The sequence below is a fragment of the Lithobates pipiens genome, unplaced genomic scaffold, assembly GCF_037356315.1.
Source record: "Lithobates pipiens isolate NorthernLeopardFrog02 unplaced genomic scaffold, aLitPip1_a1.2 Scaffold_28, whole genome shotgun sequence".
In the NCBI taxonomy this organism is placed as follows: Eukaryota; Metazoa; Chordata; class Amphibia; order Anura; family Ranidae; genus Lithobates; species Lithobates pipiens.
In genome coordinates, this window is record NW_027507789.1 from 111,311,898 (window position 1) to 111,338,957 (window position 27,060).

Consider the following 27,060-nt stretch of genomic DNA (forward strand, 5'->3'; position numbering starts at 1 on the left):
TTTTTAAATTGGCAAAAATATGTAGAAGAATATATATCGGCCTAAAATGATGAATACTTTTTTGTTTTTGGTTTTTTGTTTTATAGTTTTATATTATAGCAGAAAGTAAAAAAAAAAAATTATTTTCAAAATTGTCAGTCTTTTTTTGTTTATAGCGCAAAAAATAAAAACCACAGTGCCGTATCGCAAAAAATGGCCTGGTCATTAAGGGGGCAAATCCTTCCAATGCTTAATTGCCTCTTTACTCATGACGCTACTGCCAGGTTCATAGTTCAGATTTTAAGTCACTCAGACACATCTCCTACACCATGCTTCTCTTCTTTTGTTTCAGCTTCTCAGCTGCTATTGCTGATGTTCTGTCAGATTCAGCGACCTGTCAGATTTTGTAACGGAAGTGATGTTCTGCGACAGCCATTTTGGTATACCCTGCACTCGGCCGCAGTAAGCATGCAGTCAGAAGGCGACCGCGGACATCATTTTACACTGAGCTTTTATAGTGAAATACAGTATTTAGAAATCCGTGACACTGTTTTGATGTTAAATTTTAAAAGCAACGGCAAGCGTGCTGATCTCACAGGTTTGCTAATGTGACAGAACATTATTGCTTTTACAATTCAACATAAAAACAATCTGACGTGTTTCAAAATACTGTATTTGACTATATAAGCTCAATTTACTGGTAAAAATAATAAATAATGCAAGACTTGCGTGGGTGTAAAAATAGGATTTTTATAACCGCTTACCTGTAAAATCCTTTTCTTTTGAGGTACATCATGGGACACAGACTCAGTAATTCGGCCTCTATTCTTTGTCCTCCAGAACTCACGGGGGCGTGGCTTAAGCATGTCGGAGTAGAGCACTCTGCTGGATGAGCTCCCGGCTTCGTGGCCCCACTCGGCTATCGCGCTTGTTTTCTGTTGCTATCTGACTACGGTATGCTACCTAAAAGGCACCGAACCCGTATCGCTGCCCAGGGGACTGCAATTCCTAAGAATTCGTCGGAGATCCGACGCTTCCTCAGACAGGTACCGCCCGACACGGAAGAAGTCCTAGCTCCAGCTCCAGCGTCACGTAACGAAGCGCTGGAACCGCCCGGCACGATGGATCCCGCGGGCTCCTCTCCTTCTCCGCCTCCCCCCCTTGGACCTCCCCTTGGACCTCCGGACTCCCTCGATCCGCCTCGTAACCCTCGTAACCCTCGTAACCCTCGTATCCCTCCTATCCCTCTCAACCCTGACAGCTCTACTCTGCAGCTTCTGCAGCCTGGTAACAGCGGTAATAGAGGGGAGAGCAGGGCACCTTTACAGGAGATGGCGCCCAGAGACCTGGGAGAATCTGCAGTAATGAATCAAGACACCCGGACCCTTCTCCAGGCACTCCAGGCACTACCAACACGGGCGGATATGGAGGCTATGATTCAACGACTTGAGGAGACTCACCGCCGGGATCTACTAGAGGTACGGGGGGAGGTTGGTAGCCTAGCGGAACGGATGGCTACAGGAGAAGCTGCAGTCATCTCATTAGAAAATAGGGTGCTGGTATTGGAGCAGGAGAGATCCCAGCAACGAGAGGCGACCGCTGCTATGCAGTTGCAAGTGGAGGAAGTTGAGGATCGCAGTCGCCGATCTAACGTGCGATTCAGAGGCGTTCCTGAATCCATAGGGACGGGAGACCTAGGTGAGGTGGTACTGGGGGTGCTTCGTACAGTAGTCGCTGACTTAAACATGACCTTTGAATTAGACCGGGTTCATAGAATACCGGGACCTACCTCAACTGAAACGTCGAGACCAAGGGATGTGATCTGCCGGTTCCATAGCTATATTCAGAAGGAGCTAGTGCTACGCCGCGCATGGGAACATGGAGCAGTAGAACTGGAAGGAGCCCAGGTGATCTTGTTGCCAGATCTTTCTAGGGCCACGTTGAAACGCAGAGCCCTGCTTCGCCCCCTACTAGAGCTTGCTAAACAGCGTGGTTATTCTTATCGCTGGGGATACCCCTTGGCGGTGACCTTTAGAAAGGAGTCGTCCACATTTACACTCCGGGCCCCAACTGATCTCCCGGCCCTGTTTAGCTTCTTAGGCGAGGAACCAATCCCGATACCTGATTGGCAACAACTAATCCCTCGCAGTTTAAGTGGACAGGGGGCTCCCCCACAACATGGGTTAGCATCTAGTCGCCACCAGCAATCAGGAAGACAACGACGTTCGGTACCAGGTGAACCAGGCGAACCACCAGCACCACCACCACCACATAAATAAACTAGGGACAGGACATGGAAGGTCCCTTATGTGGACCCTTAAGTGGACCCTCCTTTCACGATGGCCCACTTTTCCATGATGGTTACTTGTATGGGACACTAGAGAGGTAGATATCCCCGATGGACGATAGATAGGCATCTTAGTATTGGGGTAAGGGTTATTCTTCACTAGCTTGGGGGAGATGATTTCGGGGAGAGCGTGGGGGAGATGCGGGGTAGGCTGTGGGGCTAAGGGGTAAGATGTACAGGGGTAAGATGCATAGGAGAGACTACGGGAGACTATGGGAGAGACTGTGAGAGACTTGCTTTTTTGGTACCTGGCCTCACCTGCTTACCCTGCTTACCCCGCTTGGACTTCTACTGTTCCCCCTCGTGGGGCCTATTGATCATATGTTTTTGCATGTGAGGACGGGGGTTCACGAGAAGGAATAAGACGTACCCATGAATGTATTTAAACCTTCTATAGCATTCTTTTGAGGAACACAATTTCTATTAAGCTTAAATGCTTCCATTTCCTTTTTGATTTTTTTTGATTTCTGATTGTCCCTGAGGACTTAGTGGGATGATGTGCTGGGGGTACGAGAAAGGGGACTTAGTAATAAGGATATATATGGGGGTTTTCCTTTCCCTTTTTTTTTTTTTTTTTAGATGAATGGGCTTGGAAACGGGATATTGGATATTGGATTGAAGGGTAGAAGGGATGGGTAGAGGTGATGCGGTAATTAGAGGAGACTGGGAGGTGAGGGAAAGTAGAGATATTTTTGGGTATGTGATATGTATATGTATATGTATATGCTCTTTCCCCCCTTTCCCCCTTTTTATTTTCCTTTTATTTATTTTTTATGTTTTTTTTTCTCTCTGCTATGTCCCCACCATGACCCCTCTCCCCTGCCCTGTGACCTCCCCTCCGCCCCCGCCCATGCCCAAACCCTTTCTCTCCTTTCCTTTTTTTTTTTTTTTTTCTCCCTCCCCCCCCCCCGTTCTACTTTGCTGCTTGTTGTTTAAATGTTTTTGGTCTCTGGGAGCAATTATAAGACTTAGGGGTTAAATTAGGGGTAGATAATATATAAATAACCAAGGAAAATTATGTTTCCCCTCAGACCTATATGTATGCTATATGCGCGTATGTGGCCCTAAGAGGGGGGGAAGGGAATGTTTGGGGGGGGTTTTCTTTTCCTCCCCTTTTTTTTTTTTTTTATTTATTTTTTTTGTTCGTCTCCCCAGCCAGGACTAGTGTGTATCTGCTGGGTTCCCCTGTGCGTTCCCGACTATTGGGTGCGTCCGGGGACCCCCTCTAGGTCTTATTAAGTAGAGAGATGGATAGTGTTAAGCTATAAAGTTTCCTGATAGGAGGTACAAAATACGTTGTTTAAAGTTTGTTTATATACGCAGATTGTTTATCGATATATTATATTTTTTGTTTCATTATGCCGAGTGGCGGGGCTCGAGATCCGGGGGCTCTCTCTCCGGGGGCTCTTTTTTTTTTTCTGGTACTGCACTCCTGGTCTTTGCCAGGGACGCAATGGCAGGTTCTTTTAAAGTTATATCCTGGAATGTTAAGGGTCTGAATTCCCCTGAAAAAAGGCGCTTGCTCCAGCGGGAGTTGAAGACATCCCATATAGATGTAGCATTCCTCCAAGAAACCCATTTCAAAACGACCAACCTCCCGATATTACACTCGCGAGCTTTCACCCATGTTTACCACTCTACCAATTTAACGTCTAAAACTAAAGGGGTCTCCATTATGATTTCTAGTGGCCTCCCTTGGGTCAGGCAGGATTTACTGGACGACCCTGAGGGGCGCTTTCTGTTTGTTAAAGGTAAAATGGGAGAACTTGTTTTTACCTTTGCTACAGTGTATGCCCCTAATGAACGCCAGGATGTGTTTCTCAATACGACTTTACATAAACTACGGGATTTTCGTGATGGCCAGATGATACTGGGAGGGGACTTTAATGTCCCCCTCTCGCCATCATTTGATACTTCCACCTCCCGTTCCTCGATCCCTGTGGCGGTAAGGAAACGGATATCTAAATGTTTATTGGCCGATCAATTAATAGACGTTTGGCGCTTACAGCATTCAGGGGAACGGGACTACTCTTTCTATTCTCCCCCCCCCCCATAGATCATACTCGAGGATAGATTTTTTCTTGATACCGCATGATCAGCTGCATTTAGTGAGTGCCTCTTCCATTGGTCATATTACATGGTCTGATCACGCCCCGGTAAGTATTACATACGTGCTTTCTAGGCAGTTCTCGCCTAGATCTACTTTTTGGCGCCTAAATGAGAGCCTTCTACAGACACCAGAAGTTATGGCGGATGTAACAAAAGAACTGGGCCTCTACTTTCAGGAAAATGATACAAAGGATTGTGACCAAGGGATAATTTGGGAGGCCCACAAAGCGGTGCTTCGGGGAATACTTATTAAACACGGGGCACGTATTAAGAGATTACGTAACGAACAACTGACCAAACTCTATTATGACCTGGCTCACGCAGAGGCACAACATAAACATGCCCCGTCACGAGGATCGGAGATTGAACTGGGGATACTCCGCAACCAGATTATAGACCTGCTTCACTACAAAGCAAAGGCAGCACTCCAATTTTGCCGCAAACTGACCTATGAGTCAGGAGATAAGTGCGGGAAATTGTTGGCAAAATCTGTCAAGGAACTGAAATCGGCTTCTTTTATACCACAGATGATGATGGACAAGGGCCAAAGGGTTTCAACCCCGACACAAATAGCGGAAGTTTTCGGGAAATTCTATACTAATCTTTACAATATACCAGACTCAGATATAAGGCAAACCGATATAGATAGCTATGTAGCTAGTGCTGGCTTAAAGACCCTTTCATCAGAGTCAAAGGAATCTTTGGAAAACCCGATCACATTAGAAGAAGTCCAAACCGTAGTGAGTTCGCTGAAGCTGGGGAAAGCGCCGGGCCCAGATGGATATACGGCACAATATTATAAGACCTTCCTTCCTATCCTTGGCCCACAATTAGTGAATTTATTTAAGGCCCTGAGCTCGAACGTGGATTTCCCACTAGATACCCTTATAGCCCATATCGCATTGATCCCAAAGGAAGAAAAAGATCCAGGGCTCTGTGGGAGCTATAGGCCTATCTCCCTACTTAATTTAGATCTGAAATTATTCTCTAAAATCCTGGCAACCCGAATGGCTCGACATATGCAATCCCTTATCCATGCTGACCAGGTGGGGTTTATCCCCACCAGAGAAGCTAGGGATAATACTATTAAGGTGCTTGATTTGGTACACAAAGCAAAATCTACAAAGACCTCATGTGTCCTTGTAAATACGGATGCTGAGAAAGCCTTTGATAGAGTTAATTGGAATTTTATGTTTTCAGACCTTCAGTATATAGGACTGGGAGACCGGATGTTGACATGGATTAGGAAGATATACTCACGACCCTCAGCCCAAGCTAAGGTGAATGGGGTGCTTACATCTCCGATATACATAAGGAACGGGACTAGACAAGGTTGCCCGTTGTCCCCCCTCTTATTTGTACTGTCCCTGGAACCTTTACTAGCTTCTATTCGTCGGAATTCAGACATTATGGGGCTCCATATGGGCACCACTGAATGTAAAATATCGGCTTTTGCAGATGATATGCTGTTTTCACTCACAAATCCCAGAGTCTCCTTGCCAAACTTATTCTGAGAATTTAAGTTGTACGGGAAGCTCTCACACTTGAAAATAAAATTTTTTTAATCTGAGGCTATGGGGATAGCTATTTCTCCGAATGTACTACAGGACCTGCAATCAGGTTTCCATCTTAAGTGGACTGACTCAGCGCTTAAATACTTAGGTACTCACATCCCAGCAGATATTGGGCATACATTTAAGTTGAATTTCCCCAGTCTTTTGGTTAAAACTCGCAGCCTGTTGCATAAGTGGCACTCGGGCCTTCACTCCTGGTTCGGGAGATGCAACTTAATTAAAATGAGTATACTTCCTTTTTTTTTTTTTTTTTCTTTTACTTTTGTTATTTTATTAATGCTTATCTGCCAATATGACTTCCATATTAGTAACGCAAAACAAAAGGAAGTTGAGACTGCAATGAACATGTAATTTTGATGGGAAGAACTGTAGAGGTGAAGAGAGGCTTCAGCCACCTAAATGTCTACAACCCATCCATAAGACCCTAAAAACAGATGAGGGTCACAGCATTGAGGGAATTGGCAAAATACACTAAATGTGGCCATCCATTTTTAAAATGAAATATGGAATGCTGGGTCGGGGCAAACAGGTGTGCTATGTTTACAAGTTAAAAAAAAAGTTGTAGGCTTAAGTTACATTATTCAGCAAAAATACAAATTTACCTTGCAGATGCCAGATAAAATAAGGAATGTTGAAAGTGGAATATTGAGGTGCACTCAATTTACACAACAGCACAATGAAGCCATCTCTACATAAAAGGTAAAAATATGATCAGCCACAAAGTGCTAGGGGCAGCAGTTTGATCCAAACATTTTTGGTCATCTAGGTCAAAGCCGAATTGTCGTCTTGTAGATACAGGAATGTGGGAGTGTAATAAATGCCAGGCTGCATTTGGCAAAATAACTCGACAAGCACAGAAAAAAGGACAGAAAATGTGGCTAGAAAGAAAGCTACCTTTGTAAATCAAAATTAAATAACTTTCAAAAAAAAAAAACTATACTGGATTCATGTATGCAGGTAAATGGCTTCTAGAAGGCTGCCTGTAGAATGAACATTTCTCTTCTTCAAGAAGGCTTTCAAGGACTGGGAACAGGAGACTGTCAGGGATTATGGTTACATGGAAGCCCCTTTATGAAGTGGCACAGACATTGGGAAGGGAGGCAATGAGGTCTTCACAAGGGGAATCCTTCGACAGAGATTACAGAGGTGTTGCTACCTCCAAGTCTATCAGCAAGGCAGTTTACCTGATATTCATGTTTGATGCCTGTAAATTTCTTCTTGATTGCATCTTTAGAACTGGCATATATCATTTTGCTTTTCAATGGAGCAGAATCAGGTGCCCAGAATATAAAGATTAGCTCCTCTTTCTTGCTCTCCTTTGTCTCATAGCAGCAGTCATAGAGGGCATATCGGCAGTCATTTGGTGGTAGCATTTCCACAAAGCACTTGTAAGGGTCAGCAGTCTCGGAAACATCTCCAACCAAGATCTCCTTGCCTTCTTCCGGGATAATCATTTTCTTGTCAGCACTTAAGCAAAATAGGACTGCCTTAATACGCTTACTTTTATCTTCTAAACTTTTGTGCAGCTTCATAGCATTGAATAATATAAGGACTTGGTCAGATACCGTCACACCTGAGGCCATCTTTCACTCGGGGTAGAGGTGGCTGAATGAAGCGAAGAGGGAATAGGCGATGTGAAGAAAAGACAGCCGGTGTCACTGACTCTCCGCTGAGAAAGGCCGTCATGAGTATACTTCCTAAGTTTATATACCTTTTCCGAGCTCTTCCGATTCGGATCCCGGTTTCCTTCTTCAAACAAATTCAAACTTTGATCACTCAATTTATATGGGCACATAAAAAACCCAGACTTAAGTGCTCCCAATTAACTCTATCCAAACAGCAGGGGGGGTTGGCCTTACCTGACTTACGACGCTATTATTTGGCTTCCCACTTAGAGCGTATTTTAGACTGGAATCGTAACAGTCATATTAAGCTTTGGGTTCGACTAGAGCAATCTCAATCAGGGTTCCCCTTGAGAAGTGCCATTTGGTGCTATCAAGCACTACCGGTAGAGATAAAATTACACCCTACTATTGGGGCGACACTGAAAATTGGTCACTTAATTGCATCCCAGAATAAGCTTACATCCCTGACATCTCCTCTGTACCCTATATTAGGACATCCACATTTTGAGCCGGGGAATTATCCCCAAGAGTACAAAGGCCTCAGGGATTCAGCACTAGATCATGCATCGAAATTCGTTATCAATGGGCGGTGGCCATCTATGCCCTCCCTAATGGACCCATTGGGGTTATATCGCTTAACATTTTGGAGGGCGGTGCAATTACACCACTTCTTACACTCCATTCCTAATCCCCCAGCCTTCACTAGTCCCCCAACAAGATTTGAGATATTATGTAGGAGTGAAAGTCCCTTGGCTCATAGCCTCTCCCAGATTTATGCTCTCTTGAATAAGCCAGAGGACCACCTCCACCTGTCTTGTTTAGCGAGATGGGAGAGAGACCTTGGGTGTGTTTTCTCCCCAATACAGAAACAACGTATTATCACTTTGACCTTTAAAACCTCGTTGTGTACTAAGATACAAGAGATGAACTTTAAAATCCTCACTAGGTGGTACTTAACTCCGTCGAAAAAACGTAAATGCTTTCCATCTGCTTCAGACAGGTGCTGGAGATGTGGCGAAAACGAGGGCACGTTGCTCCACATTTTTTGGTCATGCCCTAGATTGTTGGATTTCTGGAAGGAAATCCGCCGTATAACCCAAATGTTTACAGATTTCTCCATTCCAGAAGAGGCTGTTTTTTTTCTTCTACATCATTCCCAGATTCCCATTAAGCAGTATAAAAAATCTATTATGCGACATCTATTGAATGCAGCGAAGTCCTGCATCCCCCTTTACTGGAAACAGAGTTCCTCCCCCTCTATTGCACAGTGGATCAGGAAAATAGAGGATATAAAGAAAATGGAAGATCTGATCCAGATAGCTCAGAATAAACAAGAAACTTTCAAACAGACATGGGATCCTTGGAATGTTTTCTTACTCTCGCTGGAAGGACGTAGCCTTCAGGTGTCTTAAGGATTGGTAGTCCTTTTGGTAAGGTCTATGCGCTATCACTTGCCATTGCGCCCTGTTCGGCTCTGCCAAGTTCTACTTTGCCGCATGGGACTCTAAGAGTGCGGCAGGAGGAACACAAGTAAAAGCAGTTACTTTGTTTTTAGTACACGTTTCGATCTAGTGTACTTATACCCCCTTTTTTTTTTTCTTTTTTTTTTTTTTTATCCCTGTAGAAAAGAGTGAAAATGGGAGAGATGGTTCCCCCCCCACCCCCGGAGAGGGGTTGGGCTAGGGGGGTTTGGTACTAGGGAGACCCTGGATCTTGGCTATGTTTTTTTTTTCCCTTATTTTTTCCTTTTTTTTTCTGGATATTTCTTGAAGGGGGAAAACCTGATGGGTATCTTCTGTATAGTCTTGATAAGACTTATGTATTTGTCTGATGTTCTGTATCTACCTGCTTGTATTGTACCCTGGGGACTGTCTTCCCTTGTTTGGAGTTTAATAAAATTATATTTACAGTAATTACTGATGGGTTCTAGGATATCGCTAGGTGATTGGACACTGGCACACCCTAGACAGGAAGTTCAATCCCCCATATAACCCCTCCCCCTACTGGAGGTACCTCAGTTTTGTAGCAAAGCAATATAAGTGTATTAGAAGAGGGGAGGGACCTCTGTATCCCGTGATGTACCTCAAAAGAAAAGGATTTTACAGGCAAGCTGTTAAAAAAAATCCTATTTTCTTTCTTTTCTTTCATCATGGGACACAGAGACTCAGTAATTACTGATGGTATGTCCCAGAACAATGCTGAGGGGAGGGGAACCACACAACATAGGGTGTAATCAGACCTGAGGACCCTGTACCGATGCCTGCAGCACACTACACCCAAAGGCGATGTCCTCATGCCTTCTCACATCCACCTGATAAAATTTGGTTAATGTATGAACTGATGACCAGGTTGCAGCCTTGCAGATTTCAGCCATGGAGGCTTGGTGATGCACTGCCCACAAAGCACTAATAGCCCTAGTGGAGTGCGCCTTGATCTGAAAAGGCGGAATCTTTTGCTTCAAACCATAAGCTTGAACAATTACTTGTCAAATCCATTTAGCAATGGTAGATTTTGATGCTGCCTGTCCTCTCTTAGGACCCTCTGGCAATACGAACAAAACATCCGTTTTGCGAACCTGAGCCGTCGCTTCCAGATAGGCTTTGACTGCTCTCGCTACATCCAAAGAATGTAGTGACTTCTCTTCCATAGAGCAGAGATTTGGAAAAAAGGAAGGCAAAACAATTTCTAGGTTTAGATGAAAACCTGAGACCACCTTCGGTAGAAAACTAGGATGAGGGCGTAACACCACTCTATCCTTGTGCATTATCAGATACAGTTCTTTACAAGAGAGGGCCGCTAATTCTGATACTCTTCTGGCAAAAGAAATGGCCACCAGAAAAATTAATTTCCTTGTCAACAGGACTAAGGGAATTTGATGTATCGGTTCAAAAGGCTGCTTCTGTAAAGCTGACAGAACCCAATTTAAATCCCAGGGGTTCAGAGGCGCCCTAAATGGGGGATTAAGGCACGTTACCCCTTGTATAAAGCTTCGGACCAAAGAATGCAAAGCAAGTGGACGTCGAAACAGAACCGATAAGGCAGAGACTTGGCCCTTGATGGTAGTCAAGGCCAGTTTCATCTCTAATCCATTTTGCAGAAATTTGAGGATTCTGCTTATGACATATTTTCTGGGGTGCCAACCCCTGGATTCACACCAGGAGACATATGCTTTCCAGACTCTGTGATAAATAATTCTGGAAGCTGGCTTTCTTGCATTAATCAAGGTAGATGGCACAGGGCCCGAAAGCCCACGATTCTTCAGAATGTGGGTTTCAATAGCCAAACCGTTAAATTTAGCGTTTGTAAGGTAGGATGGAATACCGGTCCCTGGGATAGCAGGTCTGGACGGGACGGTAGGGTCCAAGGAGAGCCTACCACCATCTTCACTATTTCTGCATACCAAGCTCTTCTGGGCCATGCTGGGGCCACCAGAAGCACCGACTTCTTCTCCTGTCTGATCCTGCAAAGAAGTCTTGGCAGTAGCAGAATAGGAGGGAATGCATAAATGAGAGAGAACTGATGCCATGGAGTTACCAACGCATCTGTCCCGCATGCAAGAGGATCCCTCATTCTTGACACAAAGTTGTTGACCTTGTTGCTGAACCTAAACGCAAAGAGATCTACATCCAGAACCCCCCATCTCTGACATGTGGCCAAGAAGATGTCAGGGTAAAGAGAGCATTCCCCTGGGACTAACTGCTGGCGGCTCAAGTAGTCCACCTGCCAGTTCTCTGCCCCCGGAATGAAGACTGCTGATATGCATGGCACGTCTTTCTGCCTAGATTAAGACCTGGTTTACTTCTGTGAGCTGCACGACTCTTAGTGCCCCCTTGGTAATTGATATAAGCCACTGCTGTGGCATTGTTGGACTGGATCCTGACAGGGCAACCCTGCAACCTGAGTGTCCAGGCTTTTAGGGCTAGATACGCCGCACGGATCTCCAGAATGTTGATGGGTAAGGCCTTCTCGGTCTTGGACCATCTCCGTTGGACAGTCAACTGTTCCAGGACTGCCCCCCAACCCGAAAGACTGGCATCTGTTGTTACCACTGTCTAGGTAACTGGTAAAAAGGATTTCCTTTCCGCAGATTTTTGGGTATCAACCACCAGCTGAGGCTCCGACGCGTTGTAGGGAACAGATGCATCAGAAAATCTAATGCCTGAACCTTTTTGTTCCAGGCAGATAGGATACTGATTTGCAGTAGCCTTGAATGAGACTAAGGCCGCGTACACACGTGCGGATTGTCTGCCCAACTTAGTCCGCTGAACAGTGTTTCAGCGGACAATCCGCTCGTGTGTGGGCTTCAGCGGACTTTTTCAGCGGATTGTCTGACGAACAAAGTCTTATGGAATTTCCGTAAGACAGTCCGTCCAAACTTGGTTTCAGCGGACAGTCCGCTCGTGAGTAGGCTAGTTCGACAGACTAAGTTTGGCGCATGCTCAGAAAGGATTTACACGGCGAAGGTTGCATTGCAGTGTATTGGACGCCGAATTTTTCGTCCCGTCGTACGTGCCGTACACGTCATCGCGCAAGCTTTCAGCGGACTGTCTGCTCATCGTGTGTGGTCAAGTCCGTTCATGCAAATTTTGAACGGACTGTCTGTCGGATTGTCTGACGAACTTAGTTGGCCAGACAATCCGCCCGTGTGTACGCGGCCTTACTGGTTTTAAAGAAGACATCTCTAAGTTGAGGACCCAACCTAGGCATTCCAGGTAGTTGATTGTGGTGACCAAATTTTGGTCCAGGAGGGCTACCGACCGGTCTATCAAGAGCAAGTCGTCTAGGTATGCTATTATTGTTATACCTTGGGCCCGTAATCTGGAGAGGACGGGCCAAGATCTTTGTAAACACCCGAGGTGAGTAGCTAGCCCGAAAGGCAACTGAAAGTGGCGTTTTTCTACTTCGAAACGCAGGAATTTTTGATGAGCAGGGAAAATAGTTACATGCAGGTATGCATCCTTGATGTCTATTGACGCCAGAAGTTCTCCTCCTTGTAGGATGGAGACTACCGATTGGATCGATTCCATGCAAAAGGACCATATATTTAGAAATCGGTTTAGATCTTTGAGATCTAGAATGGGTCTGACATCTCCGTTTTGGCTTTGGTACTGTGAAAAGGTTTGAATAAACCCCATTCCCTGCTCTTGCATGGGAACTACCATGATAACTTTTTGCGACAATAGTCGCTCCAACGCTAGAAGGAGAGACTTCTTTTTCTCTGAGTCTCTGGGTACATTTGATCTGAGGAAACGAGGGAATTCTTGGAATTCTAGTTTGTAACCTAGAGTTATTGTGGAGACCACCCATTTGTCCCGAAATTCCTCCTGCCAGAGCCCTGAGAACTTTAGTAGTCTTCCCCCCACTCGAGCAAGCGGGGGCACCCCTTCATAAGGAGGTCTTAGCGTTTTGTCTTGAAGACCTTCTCCCCCAGAACTTCTTTTGTCCCTGGGGTTGACTCTGAGTTTTAACCTTTGAGCCTGACGGAGGAGGCCGTCGTGACTGCCTGGAGGCTGATGACCCTGGCACTGGAGAAAGTGCCCGTTTAAAGGAGGGACGTTTACGTCTTGTCTTGACTGGTAAAATGGTGCTTTTCCCACTAGAGATCCTTTGGATATAATTGTCCAAATCCTCTCCAAACAGTTTTGCACCACGAAAGGGAAATCCTGCCAGGAGTTTCTTACATGGTGATTCGGCTGACCAATTTTTCAGCCATAAGATAGAATCTCTGATAGCATCAACAGCAAAACACAAAGCTGCTGGCAGGTTAGCTAACCCCCAGGGCTTGCTGTTCATGTTAAACAGGTGCTTAAAGCTTTACCTGGTCTCTCAAATATTGACAGTCTCCAATTGCTGCCACTGCAGGTTGAGCTACTGAACCTGCCAAGGAGAAACCATTTTTTAATAAGAATTCCATTTTCTTATCAGTTGGATCCCTAAGCATCTGAGCGTTGTCAACAGGACAAGTCAGGCTTTTGTTTACGGAGGAAATGGCGGTATCAACTGCCGGTATATACCACATCTTAGTAAATTTTTCCTCCATAGGATAAAGTGTAGAAAACTTTTTAGGAGGAAAAAAAAATGTTTATCTGGGTGATCCTATTCAGAATAGATAAGCTTTTCCAGCACACCATGAACAGGAAAAGCATGTGCAGTTTGAAGAGGTTTCAGTGAACCCAGAGAAGAAGTGGGTTCTTTAACTGACTCAGGTACGGGTAACTTAAACATAGAAAGGACCAATCCAGCAAGAATTTTCACCAACATCTTCTCATCCTGAGAAGCTGAAGAGGGCCCTTCTCCACTAGATTGCTCAGAAGTGGAATCATCAGTCTCCTCCCGATCCTATGAGGGGGATTCCTCTCCTTTTATCCCAGAGTTCCTCACGCTAAGGATCCTGGGTGACAGGGGGGGTCCTAGTGTGTTTTCTTCCACTAAGTGAAGATGTGATCAGGGCCACTAATCTTTCCTCTAAACCGTTTATGGTTGAGGAAAAAAACTCCTGTGTAATGTACACAGGGGCTGAAGTGCCAGAAGCAGCTGCAGCCCCTGACCCCGACTGCTCTCCCGGGTCCTCAGAGCCTGAAGGGGACCCCTTAGAGCCCATATTCTTCAGTACTTGTACCTCTTCTACCCATAGTGCAAAGCAACAAAAGGTAGGGGTACCACAAAAAAATGCACTGACTGCTGAGCACTGTAGTTCAGCAACTGCAGCTGCTACAAAGACTAAGTAAATGCTGCCTGGTGCCTGTGTCTTCCACACTTACATGCGCCTGTCAGCTCTGTGTCCCTCCATCGGCTGTGTGCATCTGAAAAAGAGTGCACTTTAAAGCCTGTGTAGCCTGTGTAGTGCTCCCCCCCCCCCCGCTCGCTTTTTTAAAACAAGCGTTTCCCGCGGGAGCAGAGGAGAGGGAAGGGCCGGTGGATGTGAAGGTGCGGTATGTTACCGCTCTCTGCCCAGGCCTGTTTCAGTCCCCTAATCCGTGGAGGGAGAATCCCAGAAGGAAAAAAAAACCCTTACCTTCATCCTTCCTGGAGCATGGCTGGAGGAGCATAGAGCGTGGACACCAAGCAGACAGATCGGGCATGAAAGGTATGTGCTCTTGGCAGCCCCCCGTGGCAACTATAGGCATAGCATACATTTACTTAAAGCGGGATTCCATTGACCGATCTTTTTTTTTTTTTTTTCTGGGTCATTGAACTACTTTAGTAATGCACAGATAGTACTCACTTGCTGTGTTAAATCTTTCTCCTGCTTTCCAATTTAGTCAGCAATATGATGTTATATAAATGTATCCTGATGGTTTTCATTTTGCTTGTGGGCATTTGAAGCCCACAAGCATTTATTTCCGGGAGCAGTGAATGCTGTGCTCCCAGCATTCACCGCTCGATCCCATGCATGCTCATTGCGAGCAGCGCTGTAAAATTGCGGGTTGCCATCACAACGGCCGGCGGCGTCGGAAGTTCCCATCCTGTTGTGATGGCAACCAAACGTATACAAACTAGCTCTCACGAGATTTCGGCTGGACGACGATCCGCACAGAATCTTGGGAAGACTCAGAAGAAGCTCTCAGGGGACTTTGCGTAACAGGGGAAAGCGAAAAACACGCCTACTCCCACGGAAGAAGAGACCGGAAGTACACTTAATAATTAAAATAAAAAGGAAATTACGGTGAGGTTAATTTCTTAAAGGGGCATTTGAGCATCAATGAAAGTAACTGAATGGGCTAAGATTGACTGATATATTTGGGTACAATACCGCTTTAATAGTATTGTCAGGTTTAGCGACCATCTCAATCGCATCATCGCTGGCTGTGCATCCAAGGTAGATTAGGAACATGCAAAGGTAAATGGCCATGCAAACTGGAGTGAATGATTGACTCAGGTTCACAGGTGGGCCCCTCATCCAGAATACCACATGACCCAGAGAGTGCACCAGTCCGACTATTGCAGGACACATGCCAGGGATCACTATATACAGTGGGAAGAGCAGAAGATACTGGGATGGTGGCAACAGGAAGTTTCTCTTTTGGGGTACCCTTGAGTAGGCAGGAAGAGGAACAGGAGGAACTCCAAGCCAGGATCTGTCCAGCAGACCAGTCAACATGTGGAGAATGGAGCCGTAACCAAGGAAGACCTAATATGATAGGAGATGAAGCCTTAGGTAATGCAAGGAAGGATATCCACTCCTAGTGGAGTGTCCCTACTGACATCTTAACAGGAAGGGTCTGGAAGCGGATAGGGCCCCCTGGGAGAACAGTGCCATCAATCGCCAAGACCACCAATGGCATTGTAAGGGGCAAAAGGGTAAGTCTCATGGAGGATGCAGTTTCCCAATCCATGAAATTGGCAGCGGCTCCAGAATTCAGATGTGCTGAGACCAAACGAGAGGAAGCGCCGATATGAAGCAACACAAAAAGGAGAAGACGAGAAGGTAAAGGTGATATTTCAGGGTCTAATACTCCACCTTCCAGATGTATTAGCCCTGAGCGTTTTTCCGGACGAAAAGAACAAGTGTCACGGAAATGACCTTTGGCCCCACAATAGAGGCATAGGCCCAGAGTTCTGCGCCTAGCACGTTCTTCGAGAGATAACTTTTTCCGGCCCAACTGCATAGGTTCCTCAGCAGGCAGGGGGTGCTCCTCGGATCGAAGAGAAGGGACTGGGAGCTCAGGCTGTCTAAAGAACGGGGAATGTTGGTGTCTTTTTCCAGGGCCCTCTCCTGAAAGCGAATATCAATATGGTTACACAAGGTGATGACACTGTCCAGATCAGCAGGAAGGGATCTTCCTGCTAATTCATCCTTCACTCTATCAGAGAGGCCATGTAAAAAGATTGCAACTAGGGCCTCATTATTCCAGCTCAATTCAGCTGTGAGGATACGGAACTGAAGAGCATACTGTCCCACCGAAGTGGACTCTTGGCGGAGACGTAAAAGAGCGCTAGCCGCTGAGGAGACACGACCCGGTTCCTCGAAGATATTCCTAAAAAGTTTCAAGAAATCAGACAGGCTAGAAACCACTGGATCATTCAGTTCCCACAGAGGGGCAGCCCAAGCTAGCTCCTCGCCGGACAGGAGGGATATAATATATGCTACTTTTGCCCGATCGGACAGGAAGTTTTGGGGCTGAAGTTGAAAATGAATTGTGCACTGGCTAAGGAACCCCCTGCAAGCCTTGGAGTCCCAGAGAAACGGGCCGGAGCTGGTAGTTGTAATGAATGTGTGGCTGCGACTGATGCAATAAGTGCAGCGGCAGATAGTGGTTGTGGTTGTTGAACCGGGGGTCCTAATGAGGCCTGAACCTGTTCAAAACGGGATGCCAAATCCTGAAGGTATCGCATTACCTGGGTCTGATGCGATTCTTGGGTCTCAAGTCTGCAAACTAAGCCCTGCAATGGATCATCTGCGGATAGCGGCACATCATCTGGGTCCATGGCTGATCAAACTGTTAGGCCACCTGATATCAGGTGACAAATGCACTCCGTAGGAATCGGAAGTGCACCTCCTAGGTAGTGGACCTTAGGACTGACTGCTGCGGATTGTACCCAGGGAGATTCAGGACACAGGTCTACAGGATCACTAACACAGATTCCAATGGGAGCTGGAGCATAGAATCCCCAGGGCGCGGAGTCTAAGAGCCAGCGGGTGTTCGCCAGAGCCTCCAGTGGTGAGGATGGACTTCGCTGCAGTCTGGCTCCAGGTCGTGGCCCCTAGGGTCTCACAGCTCACGCTCACAGTAGACTACAGGAGAAGGAAGCAGCAGGCTGGAACGACAAGGATAGTAAGGGGATACGGCAGAGGTCAGGGCAACTAGCAGACAGGAACAACAGAGTACACGCCAAAGGTTTAGGGTCATAGGCAGACAGGGATGGTCGGAGACATGCAAAAGGTCAAGGTCACAAGCAGACAGGAATCGTTGAGAACACGCCAAGGTCGGCAACAGAGTCAAACGTAGCGCACGCGGCAAGCAAGAAACAGGAAGCCAAACACACAATGGTACACAATGGTTGATCAGCACCGCTGGCTTGCAGTGCACAGGTTAATATAGGGTTCCCTGATAGGGCCTGGGGTGGAGCCATGCTTAGAGGAGAGGTTATAAAAACCACCAGGTGGAAGTGGCTGGCCTCTTAGTCAGAACACATGAGGGGAGGTAGGTAAACAGAGGAAGATCACTGCATAACCATGACAAGGAGTCCGGGAATGACATAGAGGTGGTCGGGCTGCTGCATGGAGGGATGTGGAGAGGCCAGATATGGTATAGATGAGACTGTAATACCAGAGAAGGCATGTCAGTTGGGTAGCTGCTACAGGCGAAAAAAAACAATGCCAAAGGACACATTGAAGGGATGCAAGGCCCAGGAGTAGTAGGGTTAATCATCAAACATGGAAGTCATACTTCACTTGGTGAGAGTCTCAGCATATCCACGTGGGATGAATCCTCTCCTTTCTGCAACTGGGTCTGGACCAGCCTTTGGCTCTCAGCATTATTAAAGATACATCTATTTTGCAATTGCTCCTAATGAGTGAAACAACCACGAAATGCGTAGAGATTTATTACAATGCTATGTTACAGCAACTATATTATATCAGAATTTCTATTCTATAATGAACCGTTCTCTATACATTATCATGTTTTCTGGGTATGCACACTAAGTGGCCATTATATGATGTATCATGTTGGATTACTTATTTGTATATATTCATTAAATATTTAGACTTTATTTATTGAGACTTACTATTTTCTACTGTTACTAAGATGTATGTATACCCCTTTGCAATATTAAACATCCATTATTTACCTATGGGCTTGTTCATTCAGTTGTTTGCTTCATATAAAGCCCCATTCATTTCCCCCCTTCTTTCATAATATTGTCACAAATGGGTGGGCTCACCCTTTTTCAAGTCAATTAGAGACTCTAGCTCTAATCATGTGGCTTGCAAAAAAAAAAAAAAACTCATACAAATGTATGAGTCCAGCACCCTGCAGGGGGTCTAAGGGACCGGCCGCTCCAGGTCACCACTCCCTACTCTGCTCCTACAGTGCTTCCTGGGGGGGGGGGTTGTCATGGCAGAGGCTGGATCAGACTCTCAGTGGAATGCTAAAAGGCTGAGCCAGCTTCCAATCGGGCATCTGGGTGGGTCCCGATGTTATTGAGCCTGGAGTAGCTCTGTGACAACTGATTCTGGGTCACAGGAGAGCACAAGTAAGTTCGCTCCTATGACCCACATGAGAAGTATATCCAAAAAAAGCTTTGGCCATACTTTTCTCTTTTAATAAAAACAGTTAAAACAAATGTTCCTTAGGCCTAGTTGACACTTGCGATCAGGGTGGTAAAAATAGACTAAAGGCACAAATACGCATCTATGCTCCAACAGTCTAATGTCTGCAAGGTCCCTGGCTGGGGCTGGCATCTTCTCCCTAGTTTCTTCTGGGTGCTGTCATGATTGGCCAGTTTGGGGTGACATCACTCTTGCACATGCACAGGAGTCATTCTTCCAGGCACACTGGCACTGTGCCAGAAATACATGTGGAGTTGCACATGCACAGCTCTATTTACAGTTGGGGGTGGATTGTGAACATGCAGATTAGTTTATTTTATTACAGAGGATCAGTTCCACTTTAACCTGCAAAGGCAGCTAGTTGGGGATGTACACAAGTGAATGGGGCTGCGCCACAACTGGGTGACATGCATGTGATTGTGGTGAGGTGCTGTGGGCATTAAAATAGAAGGCAACATATTGCCTCCCAGCCAAAATCCCTCTGAAAACGATCCACCACGAATCACTCTTCAGAGAGCAATGCAAGTATTAACAAGGCCTTAAAGCTGAATTCATACACAAGAGAACAACCTTGAGTTTTATCGCACAAACGGTAAAGAGCGATCGTGTGGAACGTGAAGATAAGCATATCAAGCACATTTCTGTTACCTGCAGTTTGATCACTGATGAATGATAGCCAGTCATTTATGGCTCACTGCACTTTGCCTTGTGTTGGAACATTTATTTTGGCTGCTGATGTTAATCCCTGTGTCCACTAGAGTGTGCTGTAGACAAAAATAAAAAAGCAGTCCTTGTCGTACAATGGATTTGTTCGTATTTTCACTCAGAGGCTCATTTACTAAGGTTGAGAATTTTCACACATTAAATTGTGTGAATATTGAATTTAATTAACCAATCATGTGAAAAGCAAATTTCTGTTTACACATTTTATTTCATCCGCATATGATTGGATAACTGCAGGGACGTTTAAACCGGTATTAAACCCAAACCCAAAAATTTAATATATTTCAGTTTACAAATCATTGCATGTGGTGGCTGCATTAAATTTATTTTTTTAGGCCTTTTTTTTTCTCAGTTTTCACCTGGTGATCTGGCCCGTAACACACCACCTGTTAAAGTGCCCCCCACTCTGGATGAAAGAGAACAGGGGGCACCTTTGGACAGCAGCATTGCATAGTTGCCAACATTTCAAAAAAGTTTCCAGAGACACCTTTTTCTTGCCGTGTGTCCAACAAGCCATTGTAGGGAGGAGCATGCACTTTTAATTAGAGGTGGGGCATTAATTAAAAATGTGCATGATTCTACAAGAAGCAAATGGTTAACCTAGTAATTTTATTTGTTACAGGTTTGTTTATAGCACCTACGATTTTCGCAGTGCTTTGCATACTATATGTGTAGCCATGTCCCCTTAGGGGTTGCTGAATGTGGTGGTTCACTTGTCACCCTGCCCAGCCAGACAACCATCTCTCAGTCACTCAGGGACACAGAACAGTCCATAGATTTGTTTTTGTTTTTTTATTGAGGGGATTGAACTTGGATGGGAAATTAGGAATTATGGGATGCCCAGAAATATTCAGTGCAAACTTGCTCAGGACTTCTATATACTCTCCAGTATACACACTCCAGTCTTCTCTCCAGTATATCCAGTATATAGACTTCAGTCTTCTCTCCAGCACTAAAGCCTCGTACACAAGATTGGATTTTCCGCAGACTTTTGTCTGAAGGGCGTTGGCCCCAAACTTGTCTTGCATACAAACGACACACAATTGTCGGCCAACAAACCCAAACGTAGTGACGTACTAAACATACTACAAGCCGATAAAGAGGAAGCTTAGTTGTGATGCATCTCCCTTTGGGCTCCTTCTGCTAATTTCCTGTTAGAAGTTTGAGTGGGGATTCACGCTTTTCAGTTCGTGCTTGTCAGTTCGTTCCTGAACAGCCGATCATCAACCAGCCATGTTGCGTTTTCATCGGAGAGATTGTGCTATCATTGGGCTTGGAGTTATTGCTTTGACCCAAGTCCAGTCCAGGAACAGGAGAAGGAGGAGTTCTTGGACCAAGAATTATTTGCTTAATCGTGACCAATTCTCTCATATGCCTTTGCTGCGGGAGCTCCAGGAGAATAATTCTGATGATTTTTGGAATTATCTCCGGATGACGGACCCCTGCTTTCACCGTCCTTGGGCATTGCTGACCCCCTATATTAAGAAGCAGGAGACATGCATGTGGCTTGCCATTATTCTTGAGCAAAGGCTCATAGCCACCTTGCAGTACTTGGCGATGTGGAGAAGTCTTCAGGACCTCAAGTTTATGACTGGGATCTCCCCCCAGACTCTGGGACTTATTCCTTTCCCAAATAACAATTTATTTATTTTTCGTGGTCGCAAGACATAAATAATGGTACAGGCATACAGCGAAACGGCTCCCGAAATCTGCGGGGCTCAGTACAAATAGACAGTGCAAGGTAACACAGCATTAGGGGGTACAGCAATATTAGGCAATCCGACCGAGGGTACGCAGCCGTATGGAAGACATGGCAAGTCAGCCATCCGTGCTAGCAACCAAGAGGCCACCCAAGGTTTGCTGTCCGGCTCGAATGCCCGATTCATAACATAGCCAGGACCTATAACATTGTAAACAGAGAGAGTAAAAGAGAGAAAAAAAGAGAGAAAGAAGGAAAAAGAAATAGAACGCCAGTGGTCTACAGCACCGTACTCATACCGGCTCGCCATCAATCCTCCAGTAGCCGCCATCTCCCCCAGACCAAGTCATGCTCTTCAAGCCTATCTCTCACTCTGGCAGTCATTCTCTCCATGAGTTCGACATCCTTTATCCTAGAGTATAAAGCTTCCATGGACGGGGGCAAGGAATTTTTCCAATTAAGGGCTATCAGGCAACGGGCTGCTGTCAGGATATGTCTAAGGAGCTTCCGGCCCGGCCTGGCTAATGGGGGCTGCGACAGGCCTAGTAAGAAAAATTTAGGGGTGTGGGGCACCGACACGTCAAATAGACGTAGAAGCAGCCCTCGGGTCATGAGCCAGTATGGGGCAATCAAAGGGCAGGCCCAGTAAATGTGGAACCGGGAGCCCCGCTCCCTCAGACATCGCCAGCAGCGGTCCGAGGTAGAGGGGTATATTTTGTGGAGTATGTCGGGGGTCTGATACCAGAAAAAGAGGATTTTGTAGGAATTCTCTTTGTACAGTGTACAAAGAGACGACTTGGCTGCCTGTCGCCACAGCCCCTGCCAAGCCCCAAGGGAGAGCTCCTCACCCTGTTCCCTCTCCCAGCGTTTCATATATAAATGTTTACCTCTCGTTTGGAAGTGGTGCGTGTTGAGAATGCGGTAAATGTCCGAAATCAGCCCCCTGCGGTTTCTTCCTTCCAGAATTATCCGCTCGAATGGGGAGGGCGGGGAGAACTGTAAGTGAGGGGCCCTGGCTTGTGCGAAATGTCTTATTTGTAAGTAGCTGTAAAACGCCTGTCGGGGGAGGTCGTGTTTGGCCTGGAGCTCCAAGAAGGTCAACATTTCTTGTTCTAGGGTCCACCAGATGCCCTAGATGGAACAGGTTACGCGAGGCCCAGGGCCAGGACATCTGATGAGTCAGGCTGGTCGGCAGCTGCGGGTTGCAGAGAAAGGAGGTCATTAGGGAGAACTCCGAATAGAGACACTGCTCGCGGGAAAGCTTCCGCCAGAGCAGGCGGAGCTGGGCCATCGGCCCTAGTAGCCGACCCGGATCTGTCTCGACGCTCGCGCCCCATAGGAAGCTGTTCGGGTGTACCGGGGCTAGCCAGATTTTTTCAATCTCCGACCACTTGTTATAGGACCTCTGCGGAAACCAGGAGACTATGGCCCGCAGCTGGGCGGCCTGATAGTATCGAACCAAGTCGGGAAATGCCAGGCCGCCATCTGAGCGTAGGGCCATCATAACAGAGCTCGGGACTCGGTGTTTTTTGTAATTCCATACAAATTTCAACAGGTCCTTCTGAAGTGCGCGTAGATGTGTGTAAGGGACCGGTATCGGGAGTGTCTGAAACAAATACAGGAGCTTGGGGAGGATCACCATTTTAATGGACGTGATCCGTCCCAGGAGCGATATGTGATGCACCTTCCATTTGTGGATCAGTTCCCTAATTTCCCGATAAAGGGGGGGGGAAATTAGCCTGATATAGGGTATGGAATGATGGGGCAAGAAAAACCCCTAGGTATTTAAGGGAGGAGCATTCCCATTTATATGGGAATATGGAGCGCAGGTGAGACGTCTCATCCGTCGCCATATTCAGTGGGAGGGCCACCGATTTAGACGTGTTTATTTTGTAGCCCGATAGCTCCCCGTAGCGGCTCAGTTCAGAGTGGAGGTTGGGTAGTGAGGTCCTGGGCTGAGTCAGGGTGAGGATAATGTCATCTGCGAAAAGCGATATCTTGAATTCCCTGCCCCTAACCGAAATCCCCCGGATGTCGGTATTGCTTTTAATGGCAGCCACCAGAGGCTCCACGCACAGCGCAAAAAGGAGAGGAGATAGCGGACAGCCCTGGCGGGTGCCATTAGCAATGGAGAAGGTTGAGGACGGGGCAAAGGGGGTCTTAACCTGTGAGGAGGGAGTGGTGTAGAGGTGCTGCACCGCACGCAGGAACGAGCCCCGAAAGCCCATACGGTGCAACGTAGCCTCCATGAAGGGCCAGCTCAGGCGGTCAAACGCCTTCTCGGCGTCTAAACTGAGGACCAGAGATGCTAGGTTGTCCCTATTCGCCACATCAATGAGATCTATGACCTTCCTGGTATTGTCCCCTGCTTGTCTCAGAGGGACAAAGCCCACTTGATCCTTATGTATTAAGGAGGGAAGAATCGCATTTAAGCGATTTGCTAAGAGCTTCGTAAAAATATTTAGGTCTGCGTTCAGTAGGGCGATAGGCTGGTAACTGGCGCAGGAGGTCGGATCTTTGTTCAGTTTAGGGATGAGGGAGATAAAGGAGCCTAGCATCTCGGTCGGGACCGGAGACTGTTGAAGAAAGGAGTTAAATAGTTTGGTCATATGTGGGCCCAGGATAGGTAGAAATGTCTTGTAATACTTGTAGGGGAGCCCGTCAGGTCCCGAAGACTTATGGGTCGGGAGGGCCTTTACAGTCGCTAGGAGTTCCTCCTCAGTAATAGAGGCATTTAGTTCCCGGGGATCCGTGTCCTGCAGTCGGGGCAGCACTATATTTTCTAAGTATTGGGTTATATGATTAGACAGGCCAGGGGCCGGGGGGTGGTGGGGAATGTCCGGCCTATTGTACAAGTCTGTATAAAAGTCAGCGAACGCATCCACTATCGCTTGGGGATGGGTCAGGAGGCCCCCCCCCTGTCTTTTATTTGGGCCGGCGCCGAGGCCAGTGTGCGGTCCGCCAGTTTCCGGTCCAACAGTGACTGCGCTTTGTTACCCTTGTCATAGTAGAGTTGTCGCAGGCGGATTGGTGCCTTTTCCACAGATCCCAACGCCAGGTCTCAGAGTATCTGCCGAGTCTGGACAATTTGCTTAAGGGTGGAGACAGAGGGGGATCCCAGAAGACGGGCTTCAAGGGTCTTAAGTCATTTCTCAGCCTGTAGCCTGGCGGCCTGTGCATCCCGCTTCAGGGCCGAGGACAGGGCAATACAGCGACCCCGGATTACTGCCTTATGGGTCTGGGACTTATTCCAGAGACCTGTTCTGCCTTCATTCAAGTCCTGCAGAAGGATTATATTTGGGTAAGTTTTAGCCTTTTGGTATCACATTCTATGTATTTAATGTTTGCTAATGTATTGTATTAATTTCTTGATTCCATAATTACCATTATTGTAATATGCTGTGAATGTCCTCTTTGTCCTCATGCATGCTATAAGCTTTTTATGCTTCTTTTTTGTCCTTCCTGCATATTTTCCTTCACTAACCTCCCCAGCATGCTATCCTGGACCCATGCACACCTAGCCTAGTAACTTAACAATGTAGTTTGTCAGCTACAAATGTGTCCAAATGTTATTGTTGTCCTCAAATTCAGGCAGAGTGCAAGAGGCCATTTTTTGGGGGCACAAACTCATTTGGAACCCTCCCCACCCCAAATGCTAAGTCAACAATACCTGCTGACTTTGCAAAACCAATACACACTATACCTCTTTTGTGGTCATATTTATTGTATGTAGTGCAAGGGCCTGCCCGATTACCATCAAATTGTAACATAGACATTTTTTGTCTCATATTATCAGTATAGGTAATTTATGAATGGCAAAATGTGCTTCAATTTGGACAGTGTGTATCCATATTTTTAGATTCTTAACTGTCCACTGAGCTGCCAATAGTGTAAGTAAGGAGGGGTTGGCCAAAGTATCACACATTATTTATGCATTCAGCTTTCATGGAAGTGGAGATGGTTAACTGTACAAAACATCTACCCATTACCTCCCCCCACAATAAAATGTTTCTGATGGGCCACCAGAGGGGGTGAGAAATCTGATATGTTGACCTTACACTTTTGTCTTTAAATACTCATTTTAATTTTATACTTATGTTGGCCAAGAATGTTTTTGTCAAATCTACTTGCACTGTTATGTGCAGAAGTAGTAATTTCTTATTTCTTTTTTGACTCAACGGTTTCCTTCCAACCCACAGCAATGGCAGGATGTTGCAGGCCAGTTTCAGCATCAGTGGGATTTTCCCAACTGTGGTGGTGTCATTGATGGGAAACATGTGAGGATTGTCCCACCACCCAACTCTGGCTCATATTATTTTATTACAAGGGCTCTTGCAGCATAGTGCTGCTAGTTGTTGTTTCTACAATGTATGAGTTCCTTTTTTTGGATGTTGTTAAGAACGGCTGTAACTCGGATGGAGGTGTCATAATGCAGACGGAGTTCCACCATCGGCTCCAGAATGGCACCTTAAATTTGCCACCTGCTCAGGACAATGTTGAGGGTCTCAATTTTTTTGTGGCAGATGAGGCCTTTGTTCTGGGGGAACATGTTATGAAGCCCTTTCCTATGAGGAACCTCACCCCAGAGCAGAGAATCTTTAACTACAGGCTCTCTTGTGCCAGAAGGGTGGTTGAAAATGCCTTTGGCATCCCCTCCAGTTGCTTCAGGCTGTTTTTAACCCCCATCAACCTGGCACAGTATAAAATAAACTATGTTGTTTTGTGCTGTTGCATCCTCCACAATTTTTTTTTACGGAGGAATGCTAGCAGCTACCTTTCCTCACTGCCAGCTAATGTGGACCCCACAGTGTCAGGACAAGCTGAAGAGGCTGCAGCTTGTCCGTCAGTGGGTAACATGACGACTATCGAACCTGCCCCTGCTGGGTCACCCTTCCAAAAGGAATATTTTGTGGGTAGAGGGCCAGTGGCTTGGCAGCAAAATGTAGCTGATCCAGAATCATAATTTTATTTTATCATAAACTACAATTTCATTTGAACTACTGTTGTCTGTGTTTCTTATCTGTATAATAGCTTGTCAAATGGCCTTTTTTAGACAATAGTGCAAACATACCTTATTTGCTACATGGGGTGACAATCTCTTCTTCAGCCAACTATTATGTTATGCTGTGAGTCTGCTACACACACACACAATGTTTTTGTTCTTCATGTATCAAATCCATTAAGTTCAAAAAAACTTTCTGCTTTAATTTCCTTTAATTTCTTTGAGGCCATAAAATTGGCTGAGTTGGGCACATTTTAAAGAACATGGTCAATGTAACTACATCAACTTAACAAATACACTGTTATTGAGCATTGAAATAATAAGCCACACAGGACACATAGGATTTTTTTTTTTACTCTGAGCACATTCACATGTGCGTTTTAAGGTTTTATAACAAACCAACATCTTGGTGTATAAACATATGTTTGCCATTATTTGCCTATTTGGGGCTAAACAGGCATGTTTGAAAACATAAGATACACATATCTAACTCAGGAACCTACAAAGTTCTAGTTTGTTATAGTGAAGGCCATATGAGACATTAGTATCCCAAGACTAAACAAAGTAAAAAGTCCTGCGCAAATGGTGCCACTAAAAAATAAATGTATAAAGAAATATAAATGTATAAAAAAATATAATATATAAAGTCAATAAATCAAGGTGTACACACCGATGTGTGAAAATAGTGAAAAATAGGAGAAAAGGCGGGACCAGCTGTTCAAAAATA

At 45.9% G+C, this 27,060-nt stretch overlaps 1 pseudogene; it reads right to left on the reverse strand.

Moving 5' to 3' along the window:
• Nucleotides 1–6,910: 6,910 nt before the first annotated feature.
• LOC143935566 (cofilin-1 pseudogene) lies at nt 6,911–7,688 on the reverse strand (annotated as a pseudogene).
• Between the last annotated feature and the right edge of the window lie 19,372 nt (nt 7,689–27,060).